Here is a 24124-nt window from a genome sequence, read left to right on the forward strand (position 1 = left end):
ATCACATGACATGATATGTTGGTTAAACAAAGAGAAAGGGCACAGAGCGGCCTCATCTTTAGCTGGCGGCCTTCCAGCTCTGCCCTGCAAGCAGCCCGGCTCGGCTCCTGGCTTTGCAAGGAGCTTCCAGCGTTCTTGAACAAAAGGTTTGGCCTGGGGAGTGCTTGCCTTCCGTGGGAGAGTAGGTGTAGCCCTGTTTTTGCCAATTTCACAGAGGTGAAAGGCCAAATGGCCTTATGAGCCGGAGACTTACTTCCCTGAGAGGACAGGACAACTGGACAGGTCCCCGGGAGGGCCAGTGGATAAGGAAGGAGGCCCTCCTTGCAGACTAACAAGGTCCAATGCCCAGGGTCTCAGAGAAACCAAGCCACGCCTGACTGCCACCTTTATTTACACTTTGCTAGGCATTTGTGGGAATTTTGATCACCAAAAACCCGCGGTGCGTTCCTTGCAGGCAGATTGCCTGGTACATTAGCAGCCCGGTTCAGGAAGCTCTGCGGCGCGGAGCTCACACGGCTGGTGCCGAGTCTTCCCCTGGTAGGGCCATCCCGAGCGCCACGCCTGTGCGACAGGGTGTGCTCAAAAGTGCTTATAGGGGCACCTGGGTGGCTCAGTCGTTAAGCGTCTGCCTTCGGCTCAGGTCATGATCCCGGGGTCCTGGGATCGAGCCCCACATTGGGCTCCATGCTTGGCTTCCTCTCCCACTCCCCTGCTTGTGTTCCCTCTCTCGCTGTGTCTCTCTCTGTCAAATAAATAAATAAAATCTTAAAAAAAAAAAAAAAAGTGCTTATGCAATTAACAGAATCTTTTTAAATTTTTTTAATTTTATTATTTTTTTATTATGTTAATCACCATACATTACATCATTAGTTTTTGATGTAGTGTTCCATGATTCATTGTTTGCGTATAACTCCCAGTGCTCCATGCAGAACGTGCTCTCTTTAATACCCATCACCAGGCTAACCCATCCTCCCACCCCCCTCCCCTCTAGAACCCTCAGTTTGTTTCTCAGAGTCCATCATCTCTCATGGTTCGTCTCCCCCTCCAATTTCCCCCACTTCAAGAATCTTTTTTTAAAAACAGATTATTTATTTGAGAGAGAGAGGGAGTGCATGAGCACGGACAGGGGGAGGGGCAGAGGGAGAAGCCGACTCCCCACTAAACACAGGCTCCATCCCAGGACCCGGAGATCATGACCTGAGCCAAAGGCAGACGCTTAACAGACTGAGCCACCCGGGCGCCCCTAACAGACTAAGAGAGAATCTTTTAATTCATTCACAATATTTATTTCCTAAGATCTCCTAGTCTCAGGGTGTCTTATCCTTAACATTTTGGGTGGAAATGCAGGTGCTGATTTGTTGCAGTAAAATTATTCGACCTCTTTAAAGTTATTTTTGATAATGGGAGGTGAGACACAGCAAATTATTACTATTTCCCGATGGTAGAATATCAATTTAACTTTGACTCTTAATAAACGAAGGAATAATTTCCAAACAAGTTTTAGGAGTATTTTGCAGGACGCAATGTTGCTATGTGACGGGTTTGTGGTGTTTGCAGGGACCCTGAGACATAATGGGCGCTTCCTGAGGTTTCTGATAGACGATGCTGGAAGCAACATGCAGGTCCAGCCACAGCAGATGGGTGTTTTCACAACTGTCTGAGGGTTGGTGGGAAGCAAGCGCTTCCTTGTGCGTCCTCTTGGGCCTTCAGAGTGGAACTGCGGGGTCTCCTGTAACTGAAGGATTTATGGCTCAGACACGGGAGGGAAGTCAGCAGAAAAGTTTCACACTGTTGGCCAGTCTGACATGTATGATGATGAAAAACCCTATTTAGGAAAAAAAAATCATTCAAATCAACAACAGTTGATTCATTCAATCAAGAATATTTATTGATGCCCGGTGGGCAGAACATGGTGCCCAACATGGGAAGATGACAAGGAAAGTGGGTGCATCCTGGAGGCATGCGGGAGGGGACGCGGGAGGGGACTCAGGAGCCGCTGCGGCCTTGTGGTCACTCTGATTCGGCGACTGTGTGTGGCATCTTCATAAGGATACATTTTAAAGCATAGAACACACTTGGGACATCTTATGTATAAATATCTCAATGTGTGGTTCTCGTCCAGTTGTATTGCACGTCACGGCTCCGTCCATGGAAGAACGTCTAGAATAAAGATTGCAATTGAGACAGGAAGTGGGTGTGAGTGCCACGTGCCTCTCCTCACCATTGCAGAGGGAAAGGCTCCCCCCCACCCGGGGTGCCCGTGCAAAAGAAAAAACCCTCAGCTGATCGTGTCAGGAAACGTTTCTTCAGCTGTGTCTTTCAGGGGTTATTGGGAGGGACTCACAGTCCTGGAAGGGAAATCCGGGAGCAGAGAGTTGACCCGTGAATGTGTGGGAGGTGCCTGCTTTGTGAGATTTGCACTCCTGTTCCCTGTCTCCTTTTGCAGGTTACGTGTTGCAAAGCTGGGTGGGAGGTGAGGATTTAGGACCCTACCAGAGTACAAGGTTGACTGCAGAATCACATGCTTCGCTTGGGCTCACACTGCAGGATTAGTCCACGGGTGACTGAGCCTAGGTGTCTGGGGAGCCCTGTCATTGGTCCCTGGGGGCAGTGGTGTGTGGTGTGGTGTGGGGAGGCAGGAAGGAGAGGGCCCCTTCCAGGATGCGGAAGCCAGGCCTCTAAGCACCGCTCAGCCCCAGACTTCGCATCCCCACACAACCCTTAACCTTCTGTCTCTGGATCACAGACAACAGGTGTTTTAGACAAGTTCCTAATTTCACAGAACAACAACCTGTGAAAAATACTGGAATTCGGTGTATGCATTTTTAAAGTGCTTAGATATCAGGGTTATGGTTATTATTAAAGACCACTTTCTTGTCGACTTCAGAAACAAGGTCCAGATAAGTTATTCTCCACATTAGCATGATTTTACTTTATTTCCTTAAGATGACTGGGGTGTTTCCCTGTCCCCCCTGAGCTTCTACTCCGGGTTTTGATAGCAGAGATTCTGGCATCTGTAGGCAGAACAGAGTGTGGGGGGGGTGGCATCTGCTGAGGTCAGCTACCTCTTGGTGGAGAGCTCTGTGGGGGGTAGAGGGGGGTACCAGGGCAGAGAAGACAACTGCGGCCCGTCTGAGGATGCTTGAAGATGCAGTCCCCACTGCCAGGCCCCTGGCCTCTCCTCAGGGGTCAGGTGGAACAATGGCGGTTATTTGGGGCAGGATGTTCTGTCAGCGTGACCTCCTTTAATGACCAGCAGCCTGACTCCCAAGCAGCTACAGCTTGGACCCCTTGATTTCTCAGCTTGGGGGAGGGAGGCTCGAGCAAGGCCAGGGAAGAGATTTGGGGGAGCATGGAGGACCCTTCATGCTTGAAGGAGAGAACAACCCAAAAGTGTTATCAGAACCCTCTGGGCTAAAGTCATGGTCAGAGTGGGATGTCACCCGGGTCGGGGCTGAGCCACCCTGATCACCTGTAGGTTCCAGCGTATCTTCTCTTACCTGTCTCGCCCTGGGGATCTAGACAGGGTTCCATTGTTCCTTTAAAAAAAAGACAAAACAATCCAAACTGGTTTGAATAGAAATGAGACAAGAAGAATAATGAAGGCTCAGAACTAATAAAGCAATTAAGAGCAAAGCAATTACAGTTTAAAGCGAGAGTTAGCAGTTTGGAACAGAGATGGTTGGTCTTCCGAGCCCTGCTCATTCTCTGCCTGCCTGTCGGGTGCTCGTCACGTCTCCTGAAGCTGGCATCAGCCACGTCACCTCCGCCCTGTCAGCCTGTTTATGTTCCTTCTGCCTTCCGTTTTTCTGTCCAGCAGAACACAGGCTTGCGTTCAGTCCTCAGGGAGACTCTGGAGAAGGCGCGGTAACCAGAATGTGTGGAGGGAGGGCCGTGGGCTGAGCCGGTGAGAGCCCGTCTGTGTGGTCACGGCGGGCTCGGCAGCACCACGCACTCGCGCCTCCCGGGGCAGGAGTGGAGGAGGATGGGCCGTGTCGTCGGGGAAGCCGCTGCAGCACGCCCCTGGGTCGGCGGGAGCGCTCTGCGAGCATCCACGCGAGGCCAGACGTCCGGCTCTTCGCACGCGCCCAGCCCCGCGGCCGGTCGTCCGTCACCACCGGGCCTTCGCGCCCGTCACCGCTGGTCACAGGATGGCCTCGGCTGCTTCCGCGGCTGAGACGCTCGTCTTTCTGCTTCCGTGACAAAGCCAGCAGCCGGCCCGTTTCTGGGGGGCCTTCCCTCTGACGATACGAGGATTGCCTCGACAGTGCTGGCCCTGCGCGCCCCCGGGGACCCTGTCCCGCTGTCTTACAACACCCCGCCCGGGGGCAACGCGGGCCCGTGTTTGGGCGAGCAGAGCAGATTACCCGCACGGTCTGTGTCCGGGCTGGAGCCGGTGTGAACGAGCAGGGGGCCGCGGGGGACAGGCCAGCAGCGGAGGTGGTGGCCGGTCACATAAAGAATGCGCTGCTTGTCGGGGGCCGAGGGTGCTGACCCATCCATCACAGCCAGCAATACCCGTGGCCGGGTAGCTGCTAAATCGCGAAGCAAACACCTCGTTAAAGCTGCACTTCAGCCCAGAGCAGGGCTTGGAAAAAGCCCTAAGATCAAGTGTGGGGTGTCCTGTAGGGCCTCCTGTGTTTGAGCCTCCAGGGAAGGACGGCGCACCAGTCCCACCAGAGAGGAAGCCCAGTGACTCGCTGGAATAAGAACGCTGCCTCTTAACGCGAATCTGATTTCTATCACCTTCCGTCCTTGCTAAGCCGCAGAGAGGTGGGAGGGAGGTCCCTTACTTTCCCTCGGTTTCTCAGGTGGTGAAATTGAGGCACCGAAAATGCTGTGCTTCGCTCAGTATAATGCAGAGCCAACAAGTAAGGGAATTTCAAGCCAAAGCTATTCACGCTGCTGTGCTTTCTAATCCTAGAATCACTGATTCCCCGGTGTAGCTGATGGTGGCTGATGGCTTTTTGGCTAATGGGATCAGGGCCCAGGTCAGACGCTGTGGCTTGTCTTCTCCTCTGGGCTTAAAGCAAGGTGACAGGTGCCTCCCCGGCCCACACACGGGAGGCCTCGGGCAGCGTCCCTGCAGCCATATCCATGCTTCCTGGGGCTGTGGGGGAACTCAGGGTCTCTACATTGTCACACTGGGATTCTCTCTCCTTTCCTCTTTTCAGAATTCTCTCTCCTGTTCTCTTCAAAGTGGGAAAATACAGAATTGGTTTCTATGTGTACCAAAACATCCAAGAATTATAAAAGTTCCTTATCTTCTGTTAACCTCAGATGGATAATTTGAATATTTATGGTAAGAGGTTACCTGTATCCTCCATAGTGATGCTCTATGTGTGGGGGTAAAATTCAAAGTATCAGGTGGAGAATTGTGTAGTGTATGACCGTTCAGATATTTTGAGGGAATAAAGAGTAAAACAGCAGAACTGTACTCGTGTAACAGGTGCAGCTGTGAGCTGAGTGTGGAGACACAGACTTTGCAATTTATGTGAGTCATAAACCTCTCTAGGGAATCGTTAAGACATATTTTTCTCCAAGATGTAGTACCAAAACACCCCTCAGTGCCAAATGCGTGTTGAGTAAGCAGCCAGCTGGGCATCGGCAGCGTCTCTGCCCTCCGTCTCTGTCCTGGCCCGGCTTCCCTGGGTGCCGGTGGGGGGCTCGGGTCCCTCGGCCCTAGCCCAGTTCCCATCCTCCCCAGAACGAAGGGAGCAAACGGTGGGCGCAACTTATATGCAAAGAACTCGAAGTCTCTTTGAAGACCTAGTTTGGGGAGCATCTACTGTCTATTTTAGGCTTGACAGAAACATGAGTAAGACCTCCTGTTCTTCAGGAAGTCATAATCTTTGAGGATTCAGACACATAAACGCCTGTTTCCAGAGTAATAGGATAAATACCAGAGGGTGATTTCTAGATTCTTCTCGAAATGACGAGGGTCTCCGGGGATGTGGGGGACCACAGGCCCTGGGCACATGCCTGGTGGGAGCCAGCCCTCCCCTCCCCCCCACCTCCTCCCACCCTCCCTCCTCCTTAATTCTCCCGGCAAATGTCTGAGTGAGCGCTGTGTGCCTGGCACTGTGCCAGGCTCCGGGGACTCAGTGACTCAGATAACAGAGACAGACTAAAGTCTCTGCCGCATGGACCTTCCATTTTAGTGTTCTTTCAAATAAGCAACTAAAGGAGACCATTCCATTCCAAGTGGTGTAGGGAGAGCAGTGGGGATGGAGAGTGAGGGGGGCCATGTCAACAGAGTGGTGGGTGGAGAAGCCCCTCTGGGCTGGTGGGGTTTGTGTTGGGACTTGAATGAGGGGACACACCAGCTAAGGAACGTGGGGAAGACAGTTCCAGGCGCGGGGTGGGTGTGGCGGCCGGGGGAGCACGGAGCCCAGCGTGGAGAAGGCGAGGTGCAGGGCCTTGGGGACCCGGCTCAGGTCTCTGGGTGTTACTCTGGATTTTCTGGGAAGCTGCGGGGACTTCTAAGCAGGACCCTCCCTTGGAGCTCATGCGAGAAGAGTAGACTCCGGGAGGCTGGTGCAGGCGAGCGGCGGGGTGCAGTGCACGGCTAGCAGGTGTTTGTCGGCTGCCCGGGTACAGCATCCAGGCATCCAGGCAGCCGGGGCTCCTTCCCAGACTGCTGTGGCAGCTCCACGGACGGGGCTCAGGCAGCAGACATTCATGCCCACAGTTCTGGGGGCTGGACGGCTGACCTCGAGCAGCCAGCCGTTGCTTCCTTCCAGGCTGGGAGGGAGAGCCCGGGGCAGGTGCCTCCCGAGCCCGGTGTTGCCGACCGTCTCCCTGTTCCTGGGCTTGCGCACACGTGGCCGGGTCCCTGCCTCCGTCCTCACGGGATGTTCTCCCTGTGTCTTTACATAAGGAGTCCATCACATTGGATTAGAGCCCACCCAGTTGATGACTGACTTCTTAGCTAATTATGTCTGCAGTGACCCTCTTTTCAGATAAGGTCATGTGCTGAGGTCCTGGGGTTTAGGACTTTTGAGGGCAGAGTTCAACCCATAACAAATACAATGTTTGAGAAACTCAGTTTTCTTGGTTTCATGGGTCTGGGGCTCAAAGTCTTTGGCGCAGACCCTGCTTTTTAGGGCCTGAACTAAAACCCACGCGTGTACGCTGACTAGGTTTGTAGCAATTTCTTCTTCCACACCAGCCAAGCAGCGTGTGGGGCTCCCTCTGACTTTGGGCAACCCCAAGCTCCTGGTGGTGGGGGTGCCTCGTTTGGGATGAGAGCACGTTTTGGGGTGATTTTGCCTCAGACACCCGACCTCTCCCGGCACAACTCTCCCCCTCAGTCAGTCCCTGTCCCTCTTGGAGCGTGGTCATGGGGGATGATGCTTACATGGCAGCAGGAGGAGGGAATAAAACACACATCATGACACATGCTGCAGAAACCCTCCCCTGTTCTCAGCCACGAGGCCCCCATCCCGGGCCCTCTCCTGACTTCACTGCGGTGTGCCTCTGGGGGGGGCCAGGGGCGGCCAGCGTGGTGGGGACAACGCGTGTCGAAAGAGCCACGGGCTCAGAGCTTTTTAATTTTTACGTTTTCTTGCTCTGCAGTTAGGCCCCTTTCTTGGGCTTTCATCTTGCCTTCCTGCAGGCCTAGGAAACCGCGTCTTCTGCCCCTTCCCGACACCTGACGGGCCCCGCGGCCGCTGCCTCCCAGAGAGCGGGTGGCCTCCATGACCAGAAGGCCGCGGCGGGGGCCCGGGCTTGCAGACACCTTTAACAACACAGGCAGGGGTGGGAATACGCAGCTTTCTTTTCAAGTACGGGGAGGCCGTGCGCTCCGTCCTTCGTGACCAGTGAAGCGGCTCTGCTCTATTTATGAAAAGCCAGCACGCTCACTATGGGAAACTGGAGGACGGTTGGCAGTAGGTCTCACGAGCGCGGCTGACGGACCCCGGGGACCCGGAGTATTGCTGTGGGGTTGTCAAGGCGCATGTAGAAGTCAACCCAGAACCCCGCCTTCGCCCGGTCCTGGCCTACCTGCGCTGCGCAGCCTTCTGTTCCCTGGGTCTGGCCGCCCCAGCTGTGCTCAGGTCCGGAGGGAGGCAGAGGGGGTGGAGGCGGGCCTGCTCCCTGACGGGGCGTGCTCCCTCGCAAGTCTGACCGTCACCTGGAAAGTCTGATAAAGCTGCAGAGCTGGCCTAGCAGGTCTCGGGGGGCCTGAGAGTACATTTCTAATCAGCCTTTTCCCCAGGGGTGTGGTGCTTCTGGTCTTCAGGCCACACCTTGAGTCCCCAAAGCAGGGAACCCTCAGAACAAGGGCAAGATACACTTAGAAAAGGCTTTTCTAGAAGCAGTGCGGTAGACTGGGCAGTCTCTGAGAACAATGTCATTGACTTCCAAATCCACTTTTTTTCCAAGCGACTGGCGTTAGGTCATGGATTTGTCTTGTTGCTAATATCTGTAGTCATTGCTCCATCACAAGTATTTTGCTCTATGTATGGAGAATACTAATTTATTCAATAATTCAACTCATGATCTATTGGGAGGGTAGATATTTGTCATTTTCTGTTTTAGTTATTACTATTTTTAAGCAGCATGAGTTTATGATCTTACGGCTCGGGAGAGCAGACACCCGTGGTCACTGGGCTCAGCTCGGGCATTGGCGGGGCTGCGTTCCTTGTGGGAACTCCAGGGCAGAGCCCGCTTTCTTATCTCAGTCCACACCCTGGGCTGCCAGCCCTGTCCACCTTCAGAGCTGACAGCACGGCATCGTGTCTCTGCTCTGACGTCTGCTTCGGCCCTCACATCTCCCTCTTGACTGTGGTCCTTCTGCCTCCCTCTGATGAGGACCCTGGTGACTGGCAACCGTTTTTAAGTTGGTAAACTGAACTACTCAAACGTCTCTATTATAAGGCGAGAAGCAAGTCCATTTAGTTTTACATTTAGAAAATAATATGAAGTAACTAAACTCTCAGGTATGGCACATTCCCCCATTCCTGTTCATTCCCTCCCTTTTACCTTCCTTAAAGGTTGCTCTACGAATAGCAAATATTTATTCACTTATCTAGGAAATATTTCTTCAGCAGCTCTCCTGCAAAGGGCAGTTTGGAAGATGTAGTGATGAATGACTCATGTCCCCTGGCTTCAGGGTTTCTGTTGGATAGAAGAACTGATAATTACAGTACAAGGCACACCATGATACATTCCTAAGGACAAGGCAGAAAGTTACTTTAAACAAAGCGGCCAAGTTCGTAGGGAAAACACGAAGAAAGCAACAAGGCAGAGAGCACTGTGATTCAGCTCACAGGGAGCCCAAGCAGTGGTTGTGTTCGCTTCTGATTGCCCGGTATGAAATGACCACACAGGTGAGGGTTCCAAGCCACAAAGGCCTAGAGATCTGGAGGTCAGAGGTGCTAGAGTCTAGGTGTTGGCAGGGCTGCGTTCCATTCCAGAATCAGCTTTCTTGCTTTTTCCAGCCTCTGGAGGTGTCTGAGTTCCTTGGCTCACCCTGCCCTCTGCTTCCACCCTCCCATCTGCTGACTCTGACCCTCCTGCCTCCCCCCAGAATCAAACCCATCTGTATGATTCAGGATAGTCTCCCCATCTCAAGATCCTTAACCTAAACACGGAAGGTAACCCATTCACAGGCTTCAGGGCTCCCCATGTGGAGCTCTCTGGGTGCCGTTATTCACAGTGGGCTTGTCTGTGGGACAGCTGGTCTGTTCTCTTCACAAGTCTGAAGCAAAAGACCAGGAAGGACAATTGCATATTATAGGGACAAAAGAGACAGAATAAAATGTAATGTATATTTCCAGGCTGAGTCCTGATCTGAAGAAACCAACTGTAAAACATGTTTCTTGGGGCAACTGGAGGATTTTGAATGTGGAATAAGTCATATTTTTGTAGATTACTTTTTGTTAGTATTTTTTGCTCAAGTGTTTTTAGGTAAAGTATATCAACCATACATTTCACTGCTAAATATTTCATTTTTTTCTCCCTCAAACTTAACATTTTCCTACATAAGAACAGTGCCCATTATGACCGACAGGTGGAGGCTTTCATTCTGCCTTCCCCTAAACGATTAGATTAGGAAGGTCAAAAGCATCTCACTTTATAAGTTAAGGGCTACCTACCCTTCTGTCCATGTTATTTTACTTCCATGAAAAAAATCAGTTGCAGCTAAATTGTACCTCTGTTGGACAGGGCATTGATGTCTAGCTATTAATTTTAACAAAGAGCATTAGCTGCTGACCTCTTCATACGAAGCTTTTAAATACAAAAGTACTCCGTTCGTGACTCAGACATACCTTGTTTACCAGACAGGGATTTGGGGTTTGTGACCTAGAGCCTTGGTCAATGAGTACTTGATCATGAATAGAGTCAACATAATTTTTGTGTGCCTTGAAAGCAGGAGTTAAAAAGAGGTCTTAAGTTAATTGTAAATTAGGGCAAATTCTGCTTCTTGATTGTTTTTTCTCATATGAAAACTTTATTTACTTCTGAAGGGAAAGATGCTCGGATACATTATTGGTTCAAAGCAAGCAAACAAACAGCATCAACAAAAGACTTTGGTGCTCTGGTTCTGCTTAGGATGCAGAAAGTCATAAAGAAAATGTTCTCGAGAATGAGAAAAAGCCAGGTGAGCTACAAAGTCATACCTCTCCCTGAACCCATCAGAGAGCAAGGCAACTAGGGAGCTTTATCCTAAAGGATGACAAGCGCCTTCGAGGAGGGCTGGGACATGATCTATTTCACCTGTGGCAGAGAACAGGTGGAAGAAACAGTCATGGAAGTGGGTAAAAACAAAACAGCTGAGTGTGGGCTTCCGCACCAGTTTAGAATCTGGGGGCCCCAGGCATACGGGAGCCCACACTCCCTTGCATCTCCTCTCCATGGGCCTTCCCTGGAGGTATGTGAGAAAGATCGGGGCCAGGGCATGACTGGAGGGAGACCCAACCCAGCTCCTAGCACTTCTCTCATAGGATGCAAAGGCCTAAGACCATGGGAGGAGCCTCATGCTCCCTCCAATGCTCAGGACCATGGAGGGATCCTGTCTGTGGGGCAGCTAAAGGCTAGCTGCTGTGAAGGGGTCAGGAATCCCTCCCTGCTCCCTGTACTTCTAGATATTACCAATAAGAATTGGAAATTGAAATTAAGTTATATGCAATAGCCTGCAAAGACTGTAACACATAGGGATAAATCTAACAAAATCTATGCAAAGTTTATATCCTGAAAACTATAAAATACTGCTGGGGAAAAAAAAAAAAACTGCTGAAATATTAAAGAAGATGTAAATTAATAAAGAGACATACCATATTCATGGACCAGAAGACTCAATATTATTAAGGTGTTCATTTTCCAAACTGATTTTGCTAGTCAATGCAATGCCAACTGAAGTCCCACCAGATTGTTTTCCCTTTTATTTTTAGAGCAGTTTTAGGATCACAGAAAATTGAGCAGAAAGCACAGAGATATCCCAAATAGTCCCTGGCCCCACTAATGCACATCCTCTCCCACTATCACTGTCTCCCTCCAGAGTGGTACATTTGTTACAATCGATGAACATACATTGACACATCACAGTCACCCAAGGCCAAAGTTTGCATGAAGAATAGAGCATGGTGCTGTTTGGACGATGCATGATGACATCCATCCATCGTTATGATATCTTACAAAGTAGTTCCACTGCCCTGAAAATCCTCTGTTCTTCTCTGAATTTATTTCACCTTCTTCGCTCTGTGACCTCTGCTTCAGGTTCATCATCTTTTAGTGCAGATAAGATTTGTGTCTACTTCATAGTTGTGAGATTAAATTAGGAAGTACTGAGCGAAAGTTTGGCTAACTGCCCGCGCACAGTGAGCACGCTGTAAATGCTCGCTGTTAGGATGATCTGCATTGTCATGGAAGAAAAACCTCACGAAGCATCTTAATTAGGCTAATTAAGTTGTCTTACATAAAAGAGCAAGCTGTTTTCAAATACGCTGGCAAGATCTATTTACGATGAAACATTTTAATGGGGACATTATAAATAAATTCTGCTCTTTAAGGCATCATGGAAACGCTTTGGCTCCACAGTGCTTTTCCAGCTTCTAGTTCCTTTGATTATGTGTGCTTGGAAGTAATAAGTGTATATTTAGAAAACATGATATATGATTCATGGTTTTCATTAATTTAGACTGTCCTTTACTTATTTAAAGATTTTATTTATTTGAGAGAGAGAGAGAAAGAGCTATGAGTGGCGGGGAAAGGGACAGAGGGAGAGGGAGACGCAGACTCCCCGCTGAGCAGAGAGCCCAACGTGGGGCTTGATCCCAGGACCCTGGGATCATGACCTGAGCTGAAGGCAGACGCTTAACCGATTGAGCCACCCAGGTGCCCCTGTCGTTATTTAAATATCTACTTATCAGCTACCTATCATTGTCATCATCAACTTGTTTCTATTATCTGTCAATCAGTCATTCTATCTATTTATCTATCTTTTATCTACCTATCCATAGTATGTAATTTTGAGATTGTGCGTATATATGTATGTGTATGTGGTAGAATATAGTTTGTTTGAAATGCTTCCTGTTGTAATTTCCCTTCTCAGTTTTGGAGGAATTTCTCTCTATCACCTTTTGCTGCTATGACCAGGCATGGGGAAGGCGAGGAAGAATACAGCCAGGGAAACAGGAAAGAGGATGTTTGCCCTAAAAGAACTCCTACCAGGAAGTGTGAAGCCCTTGTTCTGTAGGAAGACGCTCCTGTAAGGAGGTGCAGAGAAGGGCAAGAGCATGAACTCAAGGCTCTATGTTCTCATTTTCCTCAGAGTTGATCTTTTTTTTTTTTTTTTTTTTTTGGCAGAGGTGGGGGAGGAGTGATGGTTGTTAGAAACATGAAAGAAGTTTAAGGGTAAATTTGAGTGAGAGGTGTGGTCCTCACTTCTACCGGCCAGGCCTAGAAAGTCCACCTGCTTCTTTAGAGATGCACAGTGGTCGTGACCTCCATGGATCCAACATAGCTGAGGAAGGATCCTGAGGAAACGAGTCTGTGATGGGGCTTCTGGTTTTGGCTGCTTGGAACTGGGATTCTGAAATGAAGACCTGCCTTTGAGGGAGTTTCATAGGAGTGCTCTCGGGGTCCATACTTGTGGGGAGTGAGGGGAGAGACTGGGCAGAAGGAGCAGTGGTGCACATAGGGAGCCACAGCAAAGGCCTCGTCAATCCTAATCAAGAGGGCAGGGACCAGGTCATTATACCCCAACACTGGTACCCCCCCCAGAAGGGGACGAGCTCTTGGGTGAAGGGGATCTCCTAGCTGAGGGCAGTGACTTGCAGGGATTTGATTCCCCAGCCACTGGAAGGGCTGTGCTCCCGTCTTGCAGGGGTGAGGCTGGAGAGCTGGGAGGCATACCCCAGTGTCTGCAGTCAGCCTCTTGGTATCGCTGTGGTTCCAAGGAGGCCTTTCATCATAGAAGTAACACTCCAACTGCGTGGCATGGTCCAGCTCCAAGGAAGAGAGAGCATCTGGCCAGAGGAGTTCAGTGGTCAGGACTCTAGTGTGACGGAAAGGGCCAAGAAAAGGTTTTAGTCTAGAAGGGAGGGGGAAAGAAGAAAGAATGTCCCAAATTTCAAATAAAAGTTCATAAAAATTAACATGGGAGTCAGGATGGAATGTCATGGCTGCGGAGCCTGGAGAAGGGAGTTAAGGCAGCAGCCCAAATACCAGACCTGCTTTCAGGATTGAGAAGGGAGGGAGACAATACCAGGTGGAGGGAACGTGTCAGATCCCACAACAGAAGCACACCCGTGAGAAAGCACACTGGTGTGGATTCACCACACTGTGCCTCTAAGACAACCGTCCTTGTTTCATTGCCTTGCAGAGAGATGTCTATGAGCTTGGTATAGCTTCTTTCTTGCACACGTATTGAGAGAGATGTTTTATACTCTGGACCAGTGATGTCATTCTTTGGGGGAGATATTTCAAAAATTGTGGTAAAATACACATAAAATTTACCGTCTTAGCCATTTTTAACTGTACAGTTCAGTGGCTCTAAGTTCATCCACACTGTTGTGCAACCATCACCACTGACCATCCAGAAAACACCTTTTATTTTGCAAAACTGAGGCTCTGTACCCATAAGCAATAACTCTCCATGTCCCCTTCCTTCAGTCCCTCCCCTCCCCCCATAGAAATAGACACCCTCTACTTTCCGTCTCTATGATTTTGACTACTCCAGGTGCCTCATATAAGTGGGATCCTACAGGATTTGACTTCTGTGACTGGCTTATTTCACTGAGCATAACGTCCTCAAGGTCCATCCGTGTTGTAGCAGGTGTCAGAATGTCCTTCCTTTCTAAGGCTAAATCAGATTGTATGTATAAACCACATTTTGTTTATTCATCTGCTGATGGACACTCTTGTTTGCATCTTTGGACTATTGTGAATAATGTGTCTTTGAACATGAGTGTACAAATATTTGTTCCAATTTCTGCTTTCACTCTTTTTTGTGTATATACCCAGAAGTAGAATTGCTGGGCCACATGGTGTTTCTATGTTTCATTTTTTGAGGAAACTCCACAGCAGCTGCCCTGTTTTATATTTCCACCAAAGCTTCCACAGTCTCCACATCCTTGCTGACATTTGTTATATTCTGGGGTTTTTTTGACAGTAGCTTTCCTAATGGGTGTGAAGTGGCATCCCATGGGCGTTGGTCTGCATTTCCATAATGGTGACATTGAGCATCTTTTCATGTGCTTATTGACCATTTGGAGATCTTTTTTGGAAAAATGTCTATGCAAGTCCTTTGCCCATTTTTGATCAGATTATTGTTGCTGTTGTTGAGTTGTGGGAATTCTTTAAACATTCTGGGTATTATCCTCTTACCTGATGTAGGATTTGCAGATATTTCTCCCATCCAGTGGGTTGCCTTTTCACTCTGTTGATTGTGGCCTTTGGTCCTCAGAAGTTTTCCATTTTGAGTAGTCCAATATATGTATTTTTCCTTTGCTGCTGTTTTTTTGGTGTCCTATCCAAGGAGACATTGCCAAATTTAATGTTATAAAGCTCTTCCCTGTTTTCTTCTAAGGGTTTTATACTTTTAGGCTTTATGTTTAGGTCTTTGATTTAAGTCAGTGTTTGTATATGGTGTAAAATAAGGCTCCAACTTCTTCCTTTTATGTGTGTGTCTTCAATCCTTGATCTTCCTTCCAAGGACAAGGGCTCAGAGTCCCTGTGGTGTTAGCACAGAGCTGGGGACACAGTGGGGTCTCGACCCCTGCTCTCTGGGCTCATTGTATGCCACAGGATTTAATATTTCAAACATGATGAAGATGTGGCTTATTGTTGTAGTCCTCATGCCCTCCAATGTTTCTCAGAACACACAGAGAACTCTATATCAATTTTTAGATTACAAATATGAACTGCATATCGACTTAGAGTTGATTTGGAGGAGGAAGAGAAAGCTGTGGAAAAATGTTTTCTGTGCCCCAGTGATGCCAGCCAGTTCGTAAAATTTACATCTGTTTTCCTCAGTAAAACTTAAAATACCCACCAACCTAGAAAATTTGCCAAAAAAGAACATTTATTTATGTCCTAAGTGTTTTTTTTTTAATATTTAAAGATTTTATTTATTTATTTGACAGAGAGAAACACAGCGAGAGAGGGAACACAAGCAGGGGCAGAGGGAGAGGGAGAAGCAGGCCTCCCACAGAGCAGGGAGCCCGATGCGGGGCTCGATCCCAGGACCCTGGGATCATGACCTGAGCCGAAGGCAGACGCTTAATGGCTGAGCCACCCAGGCGCCCCCTAAGTGTTATTTAATGACTCATTGTTATATTTGTCTTGATTCATTCTTTTAGGTTATTCCATTTTTCTTTAGTTTCTACTCAAGATTATTGATAAGAAAAGCAGGACAATTGGGGGACAGTCATGCCAGGGCGCTGGTCATTGCTGCTGGAAGATCTCATTTGCAGGGTCCAGAGTCTCCCCCACCCCACCCCCACCCCAGGGTGAAGCCCAGCCGAGCCCGGGGTCTCTTTGTTCATGGCATTATCTAAAAACAAGAGTTAGAGTTACTGCCTGTTAGAAGTGGTGGCTCCGCGCAGACCCAGCTCCCTGGACGCCGCCGTCCCAGCCCGTCCAGTCCGTACCCCCCCGGCCAGCACGTGCACACCCTCCTTTCTGTGGTCCCACCTGGAACCCCCAGCCCGATCTCTCCATTCATTTGGAGAACCTGCTGCTGTTCTCACTTTGAAATGGATTCCTGACCATGAGGTCAGCTGAGTTCTTAAAAGGATTTTAAAGGCTCTCTTTCTTCATTTGTGTGGAAACACCCCCTGAAATGCAGCCATGTGGGTGGAACCTGAAGCATGCTCGTTTCCTGTTAGAGGCCACATGGGGAAGGAAGCTCTCAGCCCGACGAGCACTTTGGCCCATTGGGGTATGAAGTTGTGGTCAGCAGGCTTGTGGGGGCCAGGCAGCAGAGGACCCTAACGCATGACGCTTTGGCTTCTAGCTGTCTTAATGGGACAGGTCTGAGCACACGTGCAGGCCCGTGCGTGTGCTTGCACATACACACACACATACACAGAAAGAATTGAGTTGGAGCCAAATCAAATACTCAATTTCACTTCAAATGTCATTAGGAAATGTGTCCCTGGAGCGTCTTATAAAGTGAAAATCCCAAGTTCTAGCTGCTGACCTAGCACAGGACTCCCTGGGTGGACAGAGCATGGGTGGCATGAGTCACTGTGCAAAGTGGGCCGAGGGGCAGAGAATTGCGCTGGTTCCCATTTTGCTTTTGGTCGAGATCACCAGTGGTTCATCATTCGTCCACGCACTGCTCTTACTGATTTATTTATTCATTTACTTGTTTTCTATAGACATTCGTATTCACAACACATAGAGTATATGTGCCAGTTTGTCCTGGATTTGTTGATGTGTGTGTATAGGTTTACACACACACACACACACACCCCAACCCCGAGATGGAGTTGTTGAAAGGAATTCACAGAGAGAGCGTGAATGTTCAGTTTTAGGGGAGAGTAACATGCTATTTTCTAAATCAGTGTTTGTACAAAGTAAGGAATGATGGTTTTAGGTCACAACCACCCCATCCAGAGGAGCCCGTGTGCTTGTGACTCCACATTCACCCAGTATCTGTCAGCAGGTTGCCGCTCTGCAGGGCAGGGCCTTGTGGGGTTTCTCCTTACACAATTTATGTCTTAGGAGGGCAACATAGGAGCATACGTGACATTTAAAAGTGTGCTTCTTTCCTCACCTGACCATTTAATAGCCTCCTGAGACATAGTTTGACTTTGATTTCCGAGTACTTCCCATGGAGTAACCCAAGACGTTCTGTTTAAAGTTTCGTAATGAGACGTAGTCCATTTATATCCACTTTAAGGCATTACTGTCATCTTCCCATTCAGTTCAGTGCAGTCCTTTTTTAAGGTAAACACCTTAGACCCGGGCCCTTCAGGAACCTTACGATGGGGTGTGCGTGGTTATGAGGGCATTGTGTGGAGGACAAGCAGGACTCTGCTGTTACAGAAGAATTCTTACCTTATTTTAAAATCTCAGCCAAAGCCCTTTAATCCTCTGTCATCCCTATTCGGAAGAGGCATATGTATCGACAGCAGTATTTTTAAGAGGTACTGCAAGTGTTCTTCTAGGCTTGGTGCTTGTAGACCTCAGTGGAGAAACTGCTACGCTTTTGTGTGAAGTCTCCTTTTCCTTGTGGAAGCAATCAGTTTGGATGAAAACCCGAGGAGCCGCAGACAAACCAAGACCTCTATCCATGGTACTAAACCCCTCCTTCTCACAGGCGCAGAGCTCTGTGGGCATTCCCTACCTCGTCAACCAGCAGTTCTCTTGAATTTTTCTTTTTATCATCTTTTCCTCTCCAATTCTGCTGCCGAGGATCTAGCCCAGGCCCGCAGCACCTTCCTGAAATGCCCATCCCTTTGGCTGAGTGCCTGTGTAACCGTGGGGCGGAGCATCCAAGCAGTTGCTTGAGAATTTCTCCTTTCGTGCCCTGGACTGTTTCCCCAATTAATTGGTATCTGCAGATCTGAAGTCACAGGTGGGATGACACAGTTTTGGCAGAGTGGATTGGTTTGGACTTAGGTTGCAATAGTATCTGAATCCTAAGGGCGTTCTTATACATTAGCAACTGTAAGTCTGGATAGGCTAAAAGCTGTAACAAATTATCCCAGTAGCTCAGCAATTTGAAGAAGTAAATATTCACCTCTTCTCACATCCCATCCAAGGAAGTATCTGTGGGCAGGCTTCCCATGCAGTGAGCTGGGGCCGGGCTCCCCTGGGGGGCTGCCCTGCCATGTCCTTTTGCTCCCCACAGGCCCCACCGGGGCCCCCACATCAGTCAGAAGGGAAATGATGGAGGTGAACACTTTTCTGGATTATATGGAATGGTGACAGCAGAATAATCTTTAAACTCTTGTTTCATGTGATTTTTTAAAAAGGTTTTATTTATTTATTTGAGAGAGAGAGAACGAGACAGGGGGATTGGCAGGCAGAGGGAGAAGCAGACTCCCAGCCGAGCAGGGAGCCCGACGTGGGGCTTGATCCCAGGACCTCTGGGATCATGACCTGAGCTGAAGGCAGATTTCACCGACTGAGCTGCCCAGGTGCCCCAGGTTTCATGTGATTTTTGGTCCGTTTCTTTAATCATGCACACGAAACAGTGCTTTCCTTGGGGTTTTTCTTCTCTCCTTTGTCGTACCAGAGAGTAGCATCTCATAGATGCTGGGTAAGATATTTCTAGCTTTGGAGGATTCGTGAGAAAGCATTAGCGCATATTGCCGAGATAGTCTCCTGCAGCTTCAGTGAATAATAACGAGCAGTTTAAAAGGAAGATATTTGTCTTTGCTCTACTGTGCCTTAACATGAAAGAGCTCATATGATTTCTAGATTACACTTTAAAAACATTGTCTCTTTGTTCTTTCCTGATTAATATAGCCGACACTTAAAAAGGGTTCTTGATTATAATTGGTTTTATAGATAGTCTTTTTAAAACGCATAATGTCTTCTATGTGGTGTCTCAGATGATCTGGTACAAAAAAATTTAGGCATAAAACCATACATATTTTTGAAAAGCATTAAATATATTTTATGTTGTTTATTGCAAGATGTATGTACATCAGTAACATGAAGTTGATCAGTAACAATCAACCAATCAAAAAATACTTATTTAGTGCCTGTCACATGCCAGAGAGAATACAAGGGACCAGGCATTGCTAAGCTTTGAGGTGGAAGACAGTCTGACCTCGATGTCCTACATAAATATGCTAGAGGAAGGTGAGGGGAACGTCTAGTCTCTCTCCAATGGTATTACTCCATAATGTCTTCTAAATTACATTGTAATTTTATTTTATTTTATTTATTTTATTTTTTTAAAGATTTTATTTATTTATTTGACAGAGAGAGACACAGCGAGAGACGGAACACAAGCAGGGGAAGTGGGAGAGGGAGAAGCAGGCTTCCCGCGGAGCAGGGAGCCCGATGCAGGGCTCAATCCCAGGACCCTGGGATCATGACCTGAGCCGAAGGCAGACGCTTAACGACTGAGCCACCCAGGCGCCCCTACATTGTAATTTTAATATACTTCCTCTAGGAAAAAAACAGTAATGCCCAGAGTTTTCTTCACGGGGAAGGTAAATGCTGCTAATACCAGGTGCACAGGTTGACTTGGGTCCCCCCACAAGGTATGTTGTAGTTCTCTGAATGTGACCTTATTTGGAAAGAGAGACTTCACAGATAGAAACAAGTTGAGATGAGGTCCGTAGGGTAGGCCTTCATCAAATATGACAGCGCTAGGGGAGGAGGAGGGGAGGAGCATGGACACACGGAGGGGACGGCGTGAGCCGAGGGAGGCAGAAGCTAGGCGATGTGCTGTCAGCTCAGGGCCGGTGCACTCGCCAGCGACACCAGGAGCTGCAGGAGACGAGGGAGGATTCTCCCCTGGAGGTTTCAGAGGGAGCACGGACCTGCCAGCACCTTGATTTTGAACTTCTCTCCTGCACAACTGTGAGACAAGGATGTGTGTTCTTTTAAGCTCCCCGGTTTGTGGTACTTTGTTATGGCAGCCCTGGGATGCCGATACAGAGTGTTCTAAATGAGCTTGGGGAACAAATGACAACATGTAGCATGAATTTCCTTTAATTTTATTAGAGTCAAACAAGATCAAATCTGGAGTCTGAACAGAATTACTTTATAGGTTCAGGTGGTTCTAGGAAGCCCGTGGTGAGGTGGTGACCTGAGGTTTGGCCAGGAGGAGCGTGAGTGGGGGAGGGTCCCCTTTGTCAGGATGCCTGGTCCCTCGTTCCTGCTGTGGGACCTTCCCCTCCACCCCTGGACTACAAACAGAACCCAGAGAACACAGAGATGCAGGAGGGCCACGTAATTTACTGTGGGTTATGAAAATAAAATCCATGAGACTATTTTTTTCTCTGAATGGTCTTAAAGTTACTAAAAACATTTTTTAAAAGTAAACTCTACACCAAACGTGGGGTTTGAACTCACAACCCCGAGATCAAAAGTTGCATGCTCTATGGACTAAGCCAGCCAGGGGCCCCTAAAGGTATTTCCAGTTAGGGAGGGAGTTTTCTGACTTTTATAGGAAATCCTCTTTGGGCACAGTTCTGTTTTGAATGGGATCGTTGAATTTATAACCCATCAAACACTCCTTGACATATCTCTCCGTGAAGTGATGGTGAAGCTCAAAGATGGACGGCACAAGACACTGTGAAATTGATCTGCCCGTGATGTGGCCTGAAAGCATGCAAATGACCAGGGTCTTCTGAGGTCTTTTAAGTTCTTAGCTTAAAATTATTCGTGACACTAGGTGTGAAGTTGCAGGAACAGGGCCTCGGACCTGCCTGAGAAGGCGCTAGAAGCAGACCATCTATTTACAGCCAAGTGGGGCAGGATGGGCACGCAGGAGGAGGATCCCAGGAGAGGAAGGTAGAGGATGCCACCTCTCTGGACGAGAGTCTCAAGGGGACGCGTGTCCACACTGCATACCTGGGAAGCCATCTGGGGAAGTGGTGTTTACGCTGGGAACTGACAGGAGGACAGAGGGGGTTGGGGGTGGCTTGCAAATATCTGGGAGGCCTGATTGTTGCCGGGATCCCCCCAGCTTCCAAGATGGGATCATAATAAGGTTGTATGGGAAGTCCCCTCTAGAGAATTCAGGCTCTGCAGGGAACCGGCCACTATTGTTCTGCGTCATCATTAACATTCTGAACGAGACCCTGAAATATCCACCCATGACTCTGGAATCGCTAGAGAAAAAATGCATTATGTTCAATGTAATTTTCTTGTTAAGTAAATTTTATTTTTTGAGAGCGATTATTTCAGGAGTATATGTGGTAATTTGATTGAGAAGAACATGAGATTAACCAGGACTCTTCATCTCTTGACCACACAATGGGAGCCGAAAGCAGACTGCACTCACATTTGCCAAAATGCTGCTTTAGACCTTTTAAAAGGCCAAGAATGCCTTCTTTTTATCAAGGGATTAGAAATAATTTTTATACATATACAACTTTTTAAAAAAGGAGTGAGTATTGATTCTAGCATGCTAAGACTGTTGTGCTTTCAGGGGCTGAAGGTTCATGCAAACATTCCCCAGTTTCAGCGTCAAGTGCTGTGGGTTTCAGTTTGGGGTTTGGAGGCATTCACAGAGGGCCTGCTTCTCGATCACAGACTCGTGCTGGACCTGGGCCGTAGGCGCTTCCATCAGCAGCACCGAAATGCAAGTCGAATACGAAGCATCAGGACGTTTCCACAATGGTTTGTTTCCATTTACAACAAGAATGACAATTATTGCGTGGACGCAGGTAATCGTTCTGTGTCCGGGAGCTGCTGGACTACGGGAAGGGGCTCCTTCAGCCAGTGAGCAGGCCTGCACACGCGCGCGGACAGCAGGGGTACTGGCTGTCCGAGGGCAGGGTGAGTGGGTCCGGCCGCACTGGCCAGGGTGCAGGAGACACACAGGACGGGCCGAGAAGCCACTCCTCGCACGCATCGTCCAAAGTGACCTGGTGAAGATGATGTTCAGCCCACGCGCCCTGTCCCCGTGTGCATGCTGGAGCCACAGGACAGTGGTCGTGGTGGCCTCGGCCTCTCCATCCAGGTCTGCTGTCACCGTGGTGCACACAGTGTGAGCCCCCCCCACCAGCACGAATCCTCCCACTGCTCCTGTTCACACTGTGCCGTTTGGAGTGGCTGGTCTGCTTCACCACCAAGTTCAGGTATATTTGGGAGTCTGTGTGGGGCACTCACGGAGGCAGTCTCTGAACCGCGTGGCCTGGGCCCCGGCTATGTGGGCAAATGCGTGGCCATCGTCGGAGCCGCGGGTACCGACCGTCCGTTCTCGCGGCTCGAGATGGTTACGTTCTGTAAAGTTGCCACGATCGCTGAATTAGCAAATACTGGACCACTGCCCCTGAGGGAAATACAGGGTGAGGTCGCTGTGAGTCTCCGGTCACGACATCGTCATCAGTGGACCAATATGCAGCCTCGCTTTGTTTGGGTGTCTGTTTAGCAACCTCTGACTTAACATATGTGGTTGAAACTGCCCTCAGTGACACCGGTGTGTCCCCCTCCCAGGACACTTACACGGCATGCGTATTTGCAGGACCTCCGCATCTCCCTGACTTCGCTGTCGTCGGACTGCTGGCCCCGGGCAAGCCGTTCTGTCTGAAACGCTCAGCTGCACGGGTCCCAGGCTGCCTGCTCTGTCCAGCTAGCCCAGGGAAGAAGCGTCCTCCTAGACTGGTGCTGAGTTGTTAGCCGTCTGATGTTGTGTGCAGACACTTGGTGCACTGTGTCTTGGTCATTATTATGTATATTGGTGATCACTGTTGCCACAACAAAGCCACAGTGAGCGTCCCCACATGCACCCCTTTATGGACCTGCGCACATGGATATGCATTCAGGAGTGAGGTTTCTGGGTCATGGCTGTGCGTGTTTTAGCGTGCGTAAACATTGCCCGAACACTGTCCAGCAGGGCTGTGCCCGTCCACACCCCACGACTGTGCGTGAAGTCCTGGGTCCCACGTTTCCACTGGCCCTTGGTGCTGGCCAGCACTCCGACTTTGCCAGTCTGGCGAGTGTCCAGTAATGTCCTGTTGCTATTTCAATTTGGACCTCTCTAATTACTAACAACTTTATCTCTTCCTAGGCTTGGTATCCACTTGGGTTTTCTCTTCTGAGCATTGCCTATTCATATTCTTTGCCCATTTCTGTATTTGAATTCTTGTCATTTTCTATGGATTTGTAGGCTGTCCTTATTTATTCCTCACGTTGGTCCCTTGTTGATTTTAAAAATTACAAATATCACTCTTAATATAGCTACTATATAGTCACCTTGTCCTGCAGTGAACACAAAGCCTAAATTTGATATTATCAGAACTACATTTTTTGCTTTGCCTTATGGTTTGAGCTTTGGGAATTTCCTCATTTAAACAAATGTCTTCATTCTTTAGTCACAGAAACATGCTCCTCTCAGGCAGACGATAGACTCACCTATCTTCTGTGAAGGTTACAGCTTAATTTTCCAGTTGTGGTTCTTTGGCCTCCTGGGGCTCCTCCTGGCACACTGGGGTCAGGACTCTGTACCTCTCTTCATGCAGTGATCCAGTTTCCCCAAAACCATGGGCTAGAGATCAGATTAAAGTGGATGCTTTAATGCCTGGGGTCAGGCACACAGTGATGTATCTGGAGGGAGTTCAGCGAGCTTGCCGACCACAGTGTGGGTCTGACTCCTGGGAGGAGAGGGCAGAGAGGATAAGCATGGAGAGAGCCCCAGCCCGGGGCCCCCATTTTTTTTTAAGATGTATTTTAGAGAGAGAGAGAGAGAGCAGATGTAATTTTAAAAGCATGTTCAGAGAAGGCCTCAGGAAGATGCCTCTGAATAAAGACTGGAGAACATGAGTACGTGAGCCCTGCTTCTCCCCAGGGGGATCATTCCAGGCAGAGGCAGGAGAGCGCTGGCCCCTTTGAGGCTGGGAGAAACCATGAGAAGGCCATCGTGACTGGTGGAGGGGGAGTGTGGGGAGAACGCTGAGGTGAGGTCATGAAGGTAATGGGGACCGGATTGCGTGGGGCCTTTTGGAGCCCTGTAGGGTCAGGGCGGCTGCTCGGTGAA

General features: G+C 49.0%; 1 protein-coding gene and 1 long non-coding RNA gene across 5 annotated transcripts in view; one reads left to right on the forward strand and one right to left on the reverse strand.

Moving 5' to 3' along the window:
* Positions 1–24124, forward strand: part of RPS6KA2 (ribosomal protein S6 kinase A2) — a 346717-nt gene that overhangs the window by 5569 nt on the left and 317024 nt on the right. The gene's annotated exons all lie outside the window — the stretch shown is intronic.
* LOC116634340 lies at positions 1253–11175 on the reverse strand. Its single transcript, XR_004299942.1, has 3 exons — positions 8008–11175; positions 3501–3539; positions 1253–2160 (listed from the first exon to the last, which is right to left on the reverse strand). It is a non-coding gene; the product is annotated as an uncharacterized LOC116634340 (long non-coding RNA).

The sequence above is a fragment of the Phoca vitulina genome, unplaced genomic scaffold (assembly GCF_004348235.1).
Source record: "Phoca vitulina isolate PV1807 unplaced genomic scaffold, GSC_HSeal_1.0 scaffold9, whole genome shotgun sequence".
Taxonomy (NCBI): domain Eukaryota; kingdom Metazoa; phylum Chordata; class Mammalia; order Carnivora; family Phocidae; genus Phoca; species Phoca vitulina.